We start from the raw sequence: 12,592 nt of genomic DNA on the forward strand, positions 1-12,592 counted from the left end.
CCCAGCACCTTGTGAAAGTCCTAGGTACAGCCCTGACTCAGACATGTGCTTGGATGAGCTTGTCACCCAAAGCATTCATCATTCACACATCCTGATCTACAAGGCCTAGGTGAATGTCATCTCATCAAGCCTCGTTTCTGTCAAATGTGTCCACTATTACTTACTGCTGTTCCTCAATACCAATGTCACATAAGTGAGGCAGCAGCATACAGTGGAAGACACTACTTTTGGAGTTTGAGACTCTGGGTTCAAAACCTGCTTTACAACTTACCTACCTGGATGACCCTAGGCAAGTTGTTATTGGCCTATTGTTTTCTCATCTGTAAAATCATAGGATCATAGATTTGAAACTACAAGGGACCTCGGAGGCCACCAAGAAGACTGATTCCCTCATTTTATAGATGATGTAGATGAGGCTGAGAGAGACAAGTGACTTATCCAGACTTTCACAGTTAGTATGTATCTAAGGCAAGATTTGAATTCAGATCTTCTGAACTCCAAGCCCAGCATTCTAGTCATTGTGCCACCTACGCTGCATCCACGGGCGTCTGGATTAGATGAGTCAGTTGATAAACATGTGTTAATTTTATTTACAAATATTAAAATACTAATATTTAAATATTAACTTTTATTAAGCTAGTATATGCCATGGACTTTGCTAGGTACTAAGGAAAATGCAGACACCTAACTGACCAACAAGGTCCCTTCCAGTCCAACTTCATGCTCTTATGAAATATTTACATTTTTAAAAGATTTATACAACATTTCCATCTGAGTATGCCTCTGAATTAGGAAGTACAGCTTTTAACCCCATTTTAGAAACATGCAAACTGACACTCAAGAGAATGAAATGAGTTTTCCATGATCTAATGTCAATGAATTCTTCAGACTCCCAATCCAACGTCCTATACATTGTGATTGTCTTTTGAATACAAAAGACATGATAGAATCCTAGAATCTTAAAGGGAAAGGGACTTCTAGACTAGTCCAACTTTTACCTGAACCAGAATCCTCTCAGCGCACCCTTGACAGGTGGTCATTCAGCCCATCTGAGACCTTGCATTTTAGATAGCCTCTGAAAACCAATCAAAAAGCACTGGTGTGTGACTCAGTAGTTCCCTAATGAGTGTCAGCCTTAAATGTAGTTCTTAACCACTCCTAATTTACACTTTGGAAATTTGCTTAATCAAGTAGAAGGAAATCTAGCTGGTATCTGGACAGATCTCACTAGGGGAGTAAATGAATTTCATTGCCTGGATAAATGCTGTGTGTGTCTATGTATGTGTTTGTTTGTCTATTTAGTCCTATGCATAAATGAATACTCACAAGCACGGAGTCATAATCAAGTAAATGAAAGAGATGATTCAGCTGTTTAATCTGGCAAAATATTTAGCATGATTTCCCTGACTGTGATTTAATTTTCTGAAAGGAAAGCATCACAAAACCTTTTGGGGCACAATTCATGTGTCTGCCCCCTACAGAATGGAATCAGAGATCCTTGGGAGTGAAAGAATCTCAGAAGCTCAGAGATAGCAGGATCCTCAGAGATTCTCAAATATGGTCTGGGGAATGCTGGAGGTCCCTGATACCCTTTCAGAGCATTTACAAGGTCAAAACTATTTTTCCAATATGCTAACATTTTAATTTCTATTATTAATGATATAACCCACATAAAAGAAAACTCTCAGGGGAAAGGGATCCGCAATAATTTTGAGTATAAATAGATCTTGAGACCAAAGCATTTAAGAAATTTGATCTAGCCCAACCCATCCTTGTACTGGAATCCCTTCGATAATGTCCCTAATGAGTGGTCCACCAAGATCTACTTCGAGTCATTTAGGCAGGGTGAACCTGCTTCCTCTATAAGCAGCCCATTTCACTTTTGGATAGATCTAGCTGTTGGGAATTATTATCGTGCATCAAGTCAGCATCTACAGCTGTTATCTGTTGCTCCAAGTTCTATCCTCTAGGCTTGAGAAAAACACATTTCTTCTTTCCACTGTTGTACCACAGCCCATCAAACATTATCACATTATTTCTGGGTCTCAAAGCTGGATCCAGCAATATATACATGGCTAATAAACTGGATGACTCTGGCATAGGGGAAGACTACTGCCTCTTGTGGCAATCCATTCCTGTCTGGGAAAGCTTCAATTGTTTCCTGACATTTAGCCTAAATATACCTCTACAATTTTCATGAACTACTCCTAGTTCTTCCTTCTGGGGCAAAATAACTTGTAAGGCTTCACTCTTCTATGCTGAACATTACAGTTTCCTTTAACCAGTTCTCCTATGACATGTTATCATATCCCCTCATTATCCTGGTGGCCCCTCTCTGGAGAGTCTATAGATGATCGCTATTCTTTTTTTTTTTCAAAAATTTTTTTTTCATTTAATAATATTTAATTTTTTTCCAATTACATGTAAAATAGTTTCAACATTCATTTTTATAAGATTTTGAGCTCCACATTAATTTGAGTTCCACAACCCTAACCCTCCTTCCCAAGATAGCAAGCAATCTAATATAGATTATACATATGTAATCATAGTAAACATATTTTCACATTAGTCATATTTTGAAAGAAGAACCAGAACAAAAGGTAAAAACTATGAGAAACAAAAAACAAAAAAATGAAAATAATATTTTTGATTTGCATTCAGACTCCATCGTTCTTTCTCTGGATGTGGATATCATTTTCTATCATAAGTCTTTCGGAATTGTCTAAGATCATTGTATTGCAGAGAAGAGCCAAGTATCTTAAAATTGATCATCACACAATGTTGCTGTTACTGTGTTCAACGTTCTCCTGGTTCTGCTCATTTCACTCAGCATCAGTTCATGTAAGTCTTTCCAGGTTCTTCTGAAATCTACCTGCTCATCATTTCTTATAGCACAGTAGTATTCTATTACATTCATACATCACATTTTGTTCAGCCATTCCCCACTTGATAGACATCCCCTCAATTTCCAATTCTTTGCCACCACAAAAAGAGCTGCTATAAATATTTTTGTACATGTGGGTCCTTTTCCTTTTTTCATGACAGATGACCATTATCCTTTAAAAAAATGTAGTTCCCATATTTGAACACAAGGTTCCTCAAAGAAAGATAGCATGCTGTAGACAAAAGAGAGGTTTAGAGTCTGACAGCACGGGTTGGAATTCTGGATTTACAATTTACCTGTGTGACCTTTGACAAGTCCCTTCCCTTCTCTATGTCTCATTTCCCATAAATCCTTTGAAATTAATTCCATAGAACTACAGTAAAAGAGGGAGTTGGATTTGAGCAAGGGTTGTTAACCTGGGTCCATAAGCTTGTTTTAAAAATTATTTTGATGCAAGATTTAGTAGCCACCACCATAAAAGAACAAAGAGTGTTGAATGATATTCTAGATGGCAAAATATCTAAGCTTACAACCAAAAAATAACTTGTCCAGAAAAGCTGAACGTAATTCTACTGTTGAAAAATGGACCTTTACTGAAATAGAGAACTTTCAAGCATTCTGGATGACAATACCAGAGCTGAACAGAAAACCTGATGTACAAACAAGAGTAAAGAAAAGAATGAAAAGGTAAAATGAGCATGCAATCACAATGGAGTAAAGAGGGTAAAACATTTTACATTCTTATATAAGGAGATGATAAATGTAATCTACAGAACTCTATCATCATCAGGGGTCATAGAGGAAATTTGATTTGACAGAAGGCTTGGGATGGAATGTTATATATTAATGATCTTAAAAGAAGAATGAATACAGTGAGGAAGAGAAATGCACTGGGAAAAAGTGGAAGAGAGAAGAAGATGGGAAAAAAATTATCTTACATAAATGGGATGTGCTAGTAGAAGTTTACACAATGAGGAAGTGAAAGGGTGAAGTGGGTGACATTTGAACCTCACTCTCCTCCAAATGGTCAAAGGAGAGAAGAATATATATATATGCTCATAGTTCTAAGTCCATTTCATTCAATAGGGAAAGAGGAAAGAAAGGGCTTAAGAAAAAGTAGATAAAAGAGAAAGTAGATTAGGTTAGGGATTAATTAAAAGCAAAACAATTTCTTAAAGAGAGGGTGTGGAAAAAAGAGGGTAAAAACATTTTTATCTTATATTTCACTAGCATTGAAAATATATTTCAGTATAATTGGTTTCCTTCATAATCCTATGTATTTTATTTTATGTTTTTCAAAATATTACTCTGAGGAAGATCTATAGGCTAAATCAGATTGATCAAGGGGTCCACGATGCAATTAAAAAACATAGTTCAGAAGGCCTGTTCTAAAGTATATCTAAGGTCTCTTCCAGGATTTATTCAATAAACAACTGAGTTAGTTGTGCTACACTACAAAGGGTGTTAGATTTCTGAGTCAGAGGGCTTGGGTTTGATTCTTGGCTATTACTGAGTCCCAGGACTAGATGATCCTCAAAATTCAAGATCCAACATTCTGCAATTCTTGATCCTCAGTTTCCTCATTTTTAAAATGGGAAGGTTGGATCAAATGACCTCTAAGTCCCCTTCCATATGTATATCTATGATCCTGTTACCTCATGTCATCTGACAAGTGAAGAATACCATGGTATCATGATCTCACTAGTCTTCAGTACTATTCTTCCTTTAAGCAGCTAACAATCATCTTTTTTATTTTTTATTTTTATTTTTTTGGGTAAGGCAATCGGGGTTAAATGACTTGCCCAAAGTCACACAACTAGTAAGTGTCAAGTGTCTGAGGCCGGATTTAAACTCAGGTCCTTCTGCATTTTTTTATTGTACAATGTTATGGAAATACTTGTTTTATTCCATAAATTAAAAGTAAAAAAAAAAACCAGCTAACAATTTCATAGGTTTTTTTTGGTTCCATGTACCATACTTGACTCTTATTGGCCTTTGAGTTCAGTAAAATTCTCAGATCTTTTTCATGTAAACTATGGTCTAGCTATGCCTTCCCCATCTTCTAGTTCTGTAGTTTATCTTTTGAATAAAGTGTTAGGACTTTCCATTTGTACCCGATAACTTTTATCTGATTGGATTCCCTTATTGTTTTAGCTTCATTACTTTTTTTACCCAGAATCTGTTGAAATAACTATCCAGAGAGTGATAGAAACAGTGTCTGCAAGCCTGGAGAATCCCAGTTATGCATGGTTTGGGTTAACATGGAATTGTATCCAAAATAACTTTTCTCATGACATTTTTGTATATTTAACCACCATAACTGGTTTGAATTGTTAACTACAAAGGCATGTGGATATTGAGAATCCTTAATAAACATGAGCTGACTTTGGGGGCTCTTTCCAAGTCAAGGATAATCCTGAATTTCATTTATTTCTCCTTAAAAATAAAATACGTGGTACTCTGAACAGAAGGTCTATTGAATCCTCTAAGTATGTCAACTCTCATTTTGTATATTAGTGCAGGAACACTTTAAAGAGAAGCAATATTGGGAAACAGAAGGCATATGTTTGGATTCTACATTTGTTCCTGAAGAGCTGTGTGACCTAGGGCAAGTCAGTTTCATTCTTTGGGCCTTAATTATCCCATCTGTAAAATGATGAGGTTGGAATATACCAGTGGTCCTTAACCTTATTTATGTCATGGTCCCTTTTGGTAGTTTTGTGAAGATCATGGACCCATTCTGAGATTTAAAAAAATGGTAGTTGAAGAGAATGTGAAATTTCAATTATAAATTAGGGGAAATAAAGAAGTATTTTCCCCACTCAAATCTATAGACACTCAAAATCTATTTATGCACCCCTTGGAGTTCTGTAGATCACAGGTTAAGAACCCTTAGAGGTTTTCTAAGGTGCTCAAAGGGTTTATAATCTATAGCCTGAGAGAGCTGAGTGAGTGAATAGCTCATCAGAATTTGGAGTTAGAGGTTTAGGTTTGACTCCTAAAGAATTCTCAAGGTGCCTTAGAGGCAGTGAGGTGGCAAAGCTGAGTAAAGTGTAAAGCCTGGAGTCAGGAAGAAATGAGTTTATCTCTGATGCTTACTAGCTGTATGACCATGGGCAAGTCACTTAACTTATGTGTGCTTTTGATTCCTCAATTATAAAATGGGGATAATAATGGCACTCAGCTCCCAGGGTGGTTGTAAGGATAAAATGAGATGATACTTGTTAAGGTGTTATTACAGTGCCTGGTTCACATTAGTTAATTAATAATTCCTTCCTAGCCTCCTTCTTTACTCCTTCCTTGCTCTCTCCCTCCCTCCTTCCCCTCCATCCTTCCTGCTTCTTTCCTTCCTGCCTCCTTCCTTCCTCCCTTCCTTTTCTACGCTCTCTTTACATATCTTAAAATTTCTCTCTAATTAGATCATAATTTCCCAGAAGGAAGGGATCATTTCCTAAGCTTCTTCTCTATTCCATCTATCATCCAGCACAGAGATGACCACACACTAAATGTTCAATAAATATTTATTAATAGATGAAAGAATGAAACATTTTGGGATTCTTTAATGCTGACATCTGACCTTAGAAGAAGCCTTAAAGAAAACAGGTAGAAAGGTCAGCACTAGACCCTAAAGAAAATAATGATTACTTGAGAAATTCTCTAGATACACCAACATTTGAGGAGGATGTATTAGCAAGAGGATCTTAATTTATCATACATAGAAATGTACATTGGAATGTGAAAAAAATTAGTTTTTTCATGCTCAAACAGAAAAGTCTGGGGCATGGCACATATTTTTATAGATTTATCCCACAATCATTTTGCTCATAGTTGAAAAGGTTAATGTCTAAGAACTTGACATTTAGAATTCTTAGAATTTTCAGCAATGTGCCTGTTTGACAAAAAAAAAGCGTTCAATTCATTCGTTTGAACAATGATATAATTAATTTTCTTCTTTAGCCAATGGGGGATTGCTGCCTTCAAGGATACTGTTCTCACTGAAAATTTTAGTGTGTTTTAAATCCATCCATCTCTCCATTCACTTAACAAAAAACATTTCCTAAGCTATATCCCAGAGAGATCACACAAATGGGAAAAGGACCCACATGTACAAAAATATTTATAGCAGCTCTTTTTGTGGTGGCAAAGAATTGGAAATTGAGGGGATGCCCACCAATTGGAGAATGACTGAACAAGTTGTGGTACATGAATGTAATGGAATACTATTGTGCTATAAAAAATGATGAACAGGCTGACTTCAGAAAAAACTGGAAAGACTTGTATGGTTTGATGCTAAGTGAAATGAGCAGAACCAGGAGAACGTTGTACATAGTAACAGCCACGTTGTGTGATGACTAATATTGATAGACTTAACCCTTCTCAGCAATACAAGGATCTAAGACATCTCCAAAGGCCTCATGATGGAAAATGCTATCCACATCCAAAGAAAAAACTATGGAGTTTGAATGCACATTAAAGCATACTATTTTCTATTTTTTTCCTTTTGTTGGTTTTGTTTCCTTTTTCTGGTGGTTCCCCCTATTGGTTCTAATTCTTCCCTACAACATCACTAATATGAACATATGTTTAATAGGAATATATTTGTATAACCTATATCAGATTGCACGCCATCTTGGGGAGGGAGGTGGGGAGGGAGGGGGAGAAAAATGTAAAACTCAAAAGCTCATGGAAGTGATTGATGATAAAATAAATTAATTTTAAAAATTTCCTAAGCATCAACTTCTATAGAGAAGGAACAAAAACCTGTCAGGAACTAACATTCTAAAAGTATAACTGAGCTATATATACAAATAATATGGACCTACTTGTAGATGCTTAAAATATGAAAAGCACAAATGTTCTAGCTCCAAAACTGCAAATGACCAGTATTTTTGATAGGGGGAAAAACAGCCATTGAAGCATAAAGAGGACCAGATGTAGATGGAGAATTTGAAAGTTCAATGACCTGTACTACATCAGCCAGACCCACAACTATTTGGCCCCAGTCCACTAACTAATCCAAATAAATTCTCAAGTCTTCTCTTTAATGTTAAACACTCTCTTTCTGAATTGACCCTTCTATTGTATAGCTTTAAGTCCCATTACCATTCTGAGTATCTTCCTTTGGATATACCACAACTTTGAATATACTATTAAATGTGACACCCCAATGCCCATCAACTGGGGAATGACTGAACAAGTTGCCTGTGATGTAACCGTGATGGAATAGTATTGTGCTATATGAAATGATGAGCAAGATGGTTTCAGAAAAACCTGGTAAGTCTTTTATGAACTGATGCAAAGTGAAATGAGCAGAACCAGAACACTGAACATAGTAACAGCAATATTATAATTATGATCAACTGTAAAAAACTCAGATACACTGATGAAGACAATGGTATAAGACAGTTCCAAGGAACCCATTATGAAAAATGCTATCCAACTCAAATGAGATAACTGAACTTGATCTACAGATCAAAGCATACATTTTTTATTTTCTTTATTTTTCATCTTTTATTTTGAAACATATCTAATAAGGAAACATGCTTTGTATGACTTCACATATACCATCAATATCATATTGCTTGCATTCTCAAAGATTAGGGTAAGGATGGGAGGCAGAAAGAGAATGTGGAACTCAAAATTTAAAAAAGAATATTCATTTTTAAAATGTTATTAGGAAATATTTAACAAAATAAATAAAAATGCATTTCAAAAACATAAATAAATGTGGCACCCTAAACTAAACAGAATACTCAAACTATGCCCTGATCAGGGCCAAGTAGGAGAGACTATCACAGCCTTTAGCCTACATACTATCCTTCAATAAATGTAGCCCAAGATAGCATATGGCCTATTTTTTTAAAAGCCAGCCTCTCCTAGATACTTATGGCTGAATTTTTTAAGTTAAGTCTAGATTTTTATATTTACTCATTAAATATTACATGTTCATTTGGGTCCACTAATAAAAAGGAAAAAAAATGGGAATCAGTATGAATTAAAACTAACCAAAAGGCTATTTCAATTAATTGTGATTTCAGAATATGCTGGAAATGTTGTTCTAGTACTAATTTTAGAAGGACATTTTGCCATGTGAAGACTGGAAAGTCCAGACTGTCTTCCCTTTTCATCATTTCTAAGAAACATACTTTGACACAATTTTTATGCTTGTTTCTATGAATTTCCCAGATATCATTCAAGTAAACAAACATCAAAGGCACTGAATCAAAGCAAATATTATCAAAGACTGCAATAATGTAGTTCTCACTTGGGAAAAGAAGATAAATAACTTGTAAGAGATCAATGCAGAATATGTAAGACTTTAAATATTGCCTTTTAAATCCTACTTTTGCTCTATCTAATTTAAACATCTGAGCATTTCTAAAATCCTCCCCTCTCACCAAAATAGAGAATGCAGACAGGAATGGTAATTGAATAAGGTTCTAACACTAATTAAGTTGAATCAAAACAACTCTTTTTACAAATGCCATTTCCTTTGCTTCCTTCAGCCATTAGTTAGATGATTGACGCCATACAAAACGGAGCATACATTTCTAATGATCTCTGCCTAAAAGGAAACACTGGTTTTTTCTAAAAAAACAACTCTTAGAATGGATTTTCCCATCCCTTATTCCTGTTCTTCCATAATTTTCCTTTTTATGGGACTGAACACAAGCCTAAGCAGCTTAAGTGATATAATTCTAATCACATGTTAATTTTGAAGGACCAATCACAGTGGCTTCTATAAAATATTGAAATCAGCAAGGGGTCAATTTTCAATTACACTCTCCATCAGTTAGCATATTTTCTGTCCAGAATCCCTAAGGGAAGATGTATTTGTATTAGACCATCACTGTGGTTTAGTGGACATAGCGCTGAAGTTGGGAGACTTGAGTTCTGGCTCTGTTGTTTTGGCTTGGGCAAGATGAAAAATCACAGAATGGCAGAGCCATAAAGAAGACCAGATACTCCTACATCCCAAAACCTTATTTTACAGATGAGGAAACTGAAGGCCTGAAAGGTTACTTAGCTTGCCTAGGATCACACAGCTATAGGATACAGTGATGAAAGGGTTTGATTAAGAGTTAGGAAGACCTGGGCACAAAAGGGAACTGAGTAATTCTGAGTTCGAATACTACATCTGACATTTAACTCTTGGACTCTGGCCAATTCAATTAACCTTTCTCATTATCAAGTTCCTTTAGATTGTGAGCTCATCCATTAGTCACTAAGCTCCCTGAAGGCAGGGACTATTTTTGCCTTTCTTTGTATCCTCAGCACTGTGGTGCCTGGCACATAGTAAGCACTATATAAATTATAACCATCAGTGTTATTATCATCATTCCTTGTCTCTGCCCTAATTGTTTAGCATAACATCCTTGTCTTCTGGGCACCTTGTGATCATCAGAGGAATATTGGCAGAGTCAAATAAGCCTATAGATGTTTGTAACTTGGTAACTATAGGATCCCCCCAAAATATCCAATATTATCTGGATGAGACTTGAAGGGGTCATTTAGCACAACCCTTCATTTTAAAGATGAAGAAAGTGAGGGCTTAAGAGGTCGTAACAGTAGGAAGTGAAAAAATCATATTATAAGATTTAAAGCCAGGTCTTCTGACTGTATCCAAAGCCCTTTCTAACCAAGGTGACTCCATTCTTATAAATGAAGCAATCATAGACAGAACTGAAAGACACCTTAGAAGTTTTCTAGTCTAATACTCTCATTTACACATAGGGAAACTGAGGCCCATAGTGGTGGCATAGTGGATAGAGGGTTGTACTTCAGATTAGGAAGCACTAGATTTGAATCCACTATCTGGTACTTACCAGATGTGTGACCTTGAGTAGGTCATTTCAATTCCCTCATCCTGAGTTTGTTCACATATAAGGTAGCAACAATATGTAGGAAAATTAAAAGACATAAAATTTGTATATCTCTTTGTAAACCTCAAAATGCTAAAGAGGTGGTGCTGATGGGGCCATTTTAGTTCTTTTGTTGTTTGTATAATCATGTATTTAGACCTAGAAGGCGATGTGTGTTGGAGGTAACTTGAACTACGTGACAAGAATAAATTGTTAAATTTTCAGTGTGAGCGTTTATACCTCGAATTAGGAAAATGCTACAAATCAGAGCCTGATTTATTGGTTTGCTGATTGTCTAGACTTAAGAAAATGATGGAAAATGTTAATTATTCAGATGCAGATTAAGTTTAAACCTATGATATATGTGCATTTTTTTTCTTCTGGAGAGGCAGTTACAATGTTGTCAGCATAACCCTGCTGAGAAAGAAGCTTAGAGGTTGCCCAGTCCAAATCCCAGTATTTTAAAAATAAGGAAACTGAGGCTTGAAGAGTTAGATGACTTGCCCAGGGTAACATGTACTTGAGGTTTCCTAACTTCAAGTGGAACACTGTTTACGAGGCTAGCCTACCTTGAAGAGGATATTATGATAGCTCTTCATTTCTGGTGGGTTTTCTTTGTTGTAACTTGTTGGGCAGAGATGGAATTCAAATCCAGGTCTTCTGACTGCAAATACAGTATTCATTATACCATAACACAATATCTTCCATCAGTAACATATTACAAAACTTTAAGTATAAATGTGCTGCTGTTTACAAAATACATTATATCCAATGATATTAACAATCAGCAATCTAATTTTACATATTTGACAAATCTACCTACCAGAACTGCTTTTCTCTTGGCACCTTTCTCCGCACTCCCCTACCTCCTTGAAAATGACCTTTTTTTTGGAACTAAAAACCTTATAAAAGTCAATGTTGAAAACTAAAAACAAATAAAAATAAAATAGAGAAAAAAGTGAAAAAAATAAAAAGTGGCCTCCCCCAGGAGATGCCTCCACTTGAAAGGCCCTCTTCTCTGATTGATGAGTCCCTCAGTGGGACCACCATTTCATAAAGTGCCTAGGCTACACATGCTTCCTTTTGAATTCCATTCTAAACTCTCTCGATTTTTCCACCTAATCCCTAGCAACCTTGCCCCCACTAACTTTCAGCTCCCTTTTACCTGCATTAGAATGCAAGCTCCATGAGGGTAGATACTACCTTTTTGGCTTTTAATTGCGTTTTTAGTATTTAGCATAGTGACTAGAACATAGTAAGCACTTAATTAATGCTTACCTACCTTATCGATATGTCTATGACTTTGGGCAAGTCACTTAACCCTGCCTCACTTTCCTCATCTGTAAAACGAGCTGGAGAAGGAAATGGCAAATGACTTCAGTATCTTGCCAAGAAAACCCCAAAAAGGGGTCACAAAGAGTCAGATGTGACTGAAAATGATTAAACAAGAACAAATGTATATATGTATATATGTATCACATATCAATTCATCCATTCATCAATCCATTACCTTGAAACCATCCCCATGAACTCTCCTCAACTTTTCTACTATCATGAAATTGCAGGTAACTGTTTTCCTGGCCATTCGTTCATTCATTCAAGCAACAAATATTTATTAACCTTCGAGTAGATGACTCTATTTTGGGTACTCAGTGCTAGGTTTATGGCAAACCTTCTGCTTCTTATAGCAACAGAGTGTAGGTGGCCTATATGTATGTCCCCACATATTTCCTTTAGTTACATTCTCCAATCAATTTCTCTCTGAATCTACACCTTTACTCTTCAGTTTTAAAAAATGTCATTCTTTTACTGGAAAAAGCAAGTTTGGCATGAAGAAGTAAGGGAA

At 36.0% G+C, this 12,592-nt stretch overlaps 1 protein-coding gene across 1 annotated transcript in view; it reads right to left on the minus strand.

The window, feature by feature from the left end:
* Positions 1-11,363, minus strand: part of ANO3 (anoctamin 3) — a 448,483-nt gene extending 437,120 nt beyond the window's left edge. Inside the window, exon 1 of the mRNA XM_027852601.1 lies at positions 11,316-11,363. The gene's annotated coding sequence lies outside the window, so the exon portion shown is untranslated. The remainder of the gene's footprint in view (positions 1-11,315) is intronic.
* Between the last annotated feature and the right edge of the window lie 1,229 nt (positions 11,364-12,592).

The sequence above is a fragment of the Vombatus ursinus genome, unplaced genomic scaffold (genome assembly GCF_900497805.2).
Source record: "Vombatus ursinus unplaced genomic scaffold, bare-nosed wombat genome assembly UNPS02009770.1, whole genome shotgun sequence".
NCBI classification, from domain to species: domain Eukaryota; kingdom Metazoa; phylum Chordata; class Mammalia; order Diprotodontia; family Vombatidae; genus Vombatus; species Vombatus ursinus.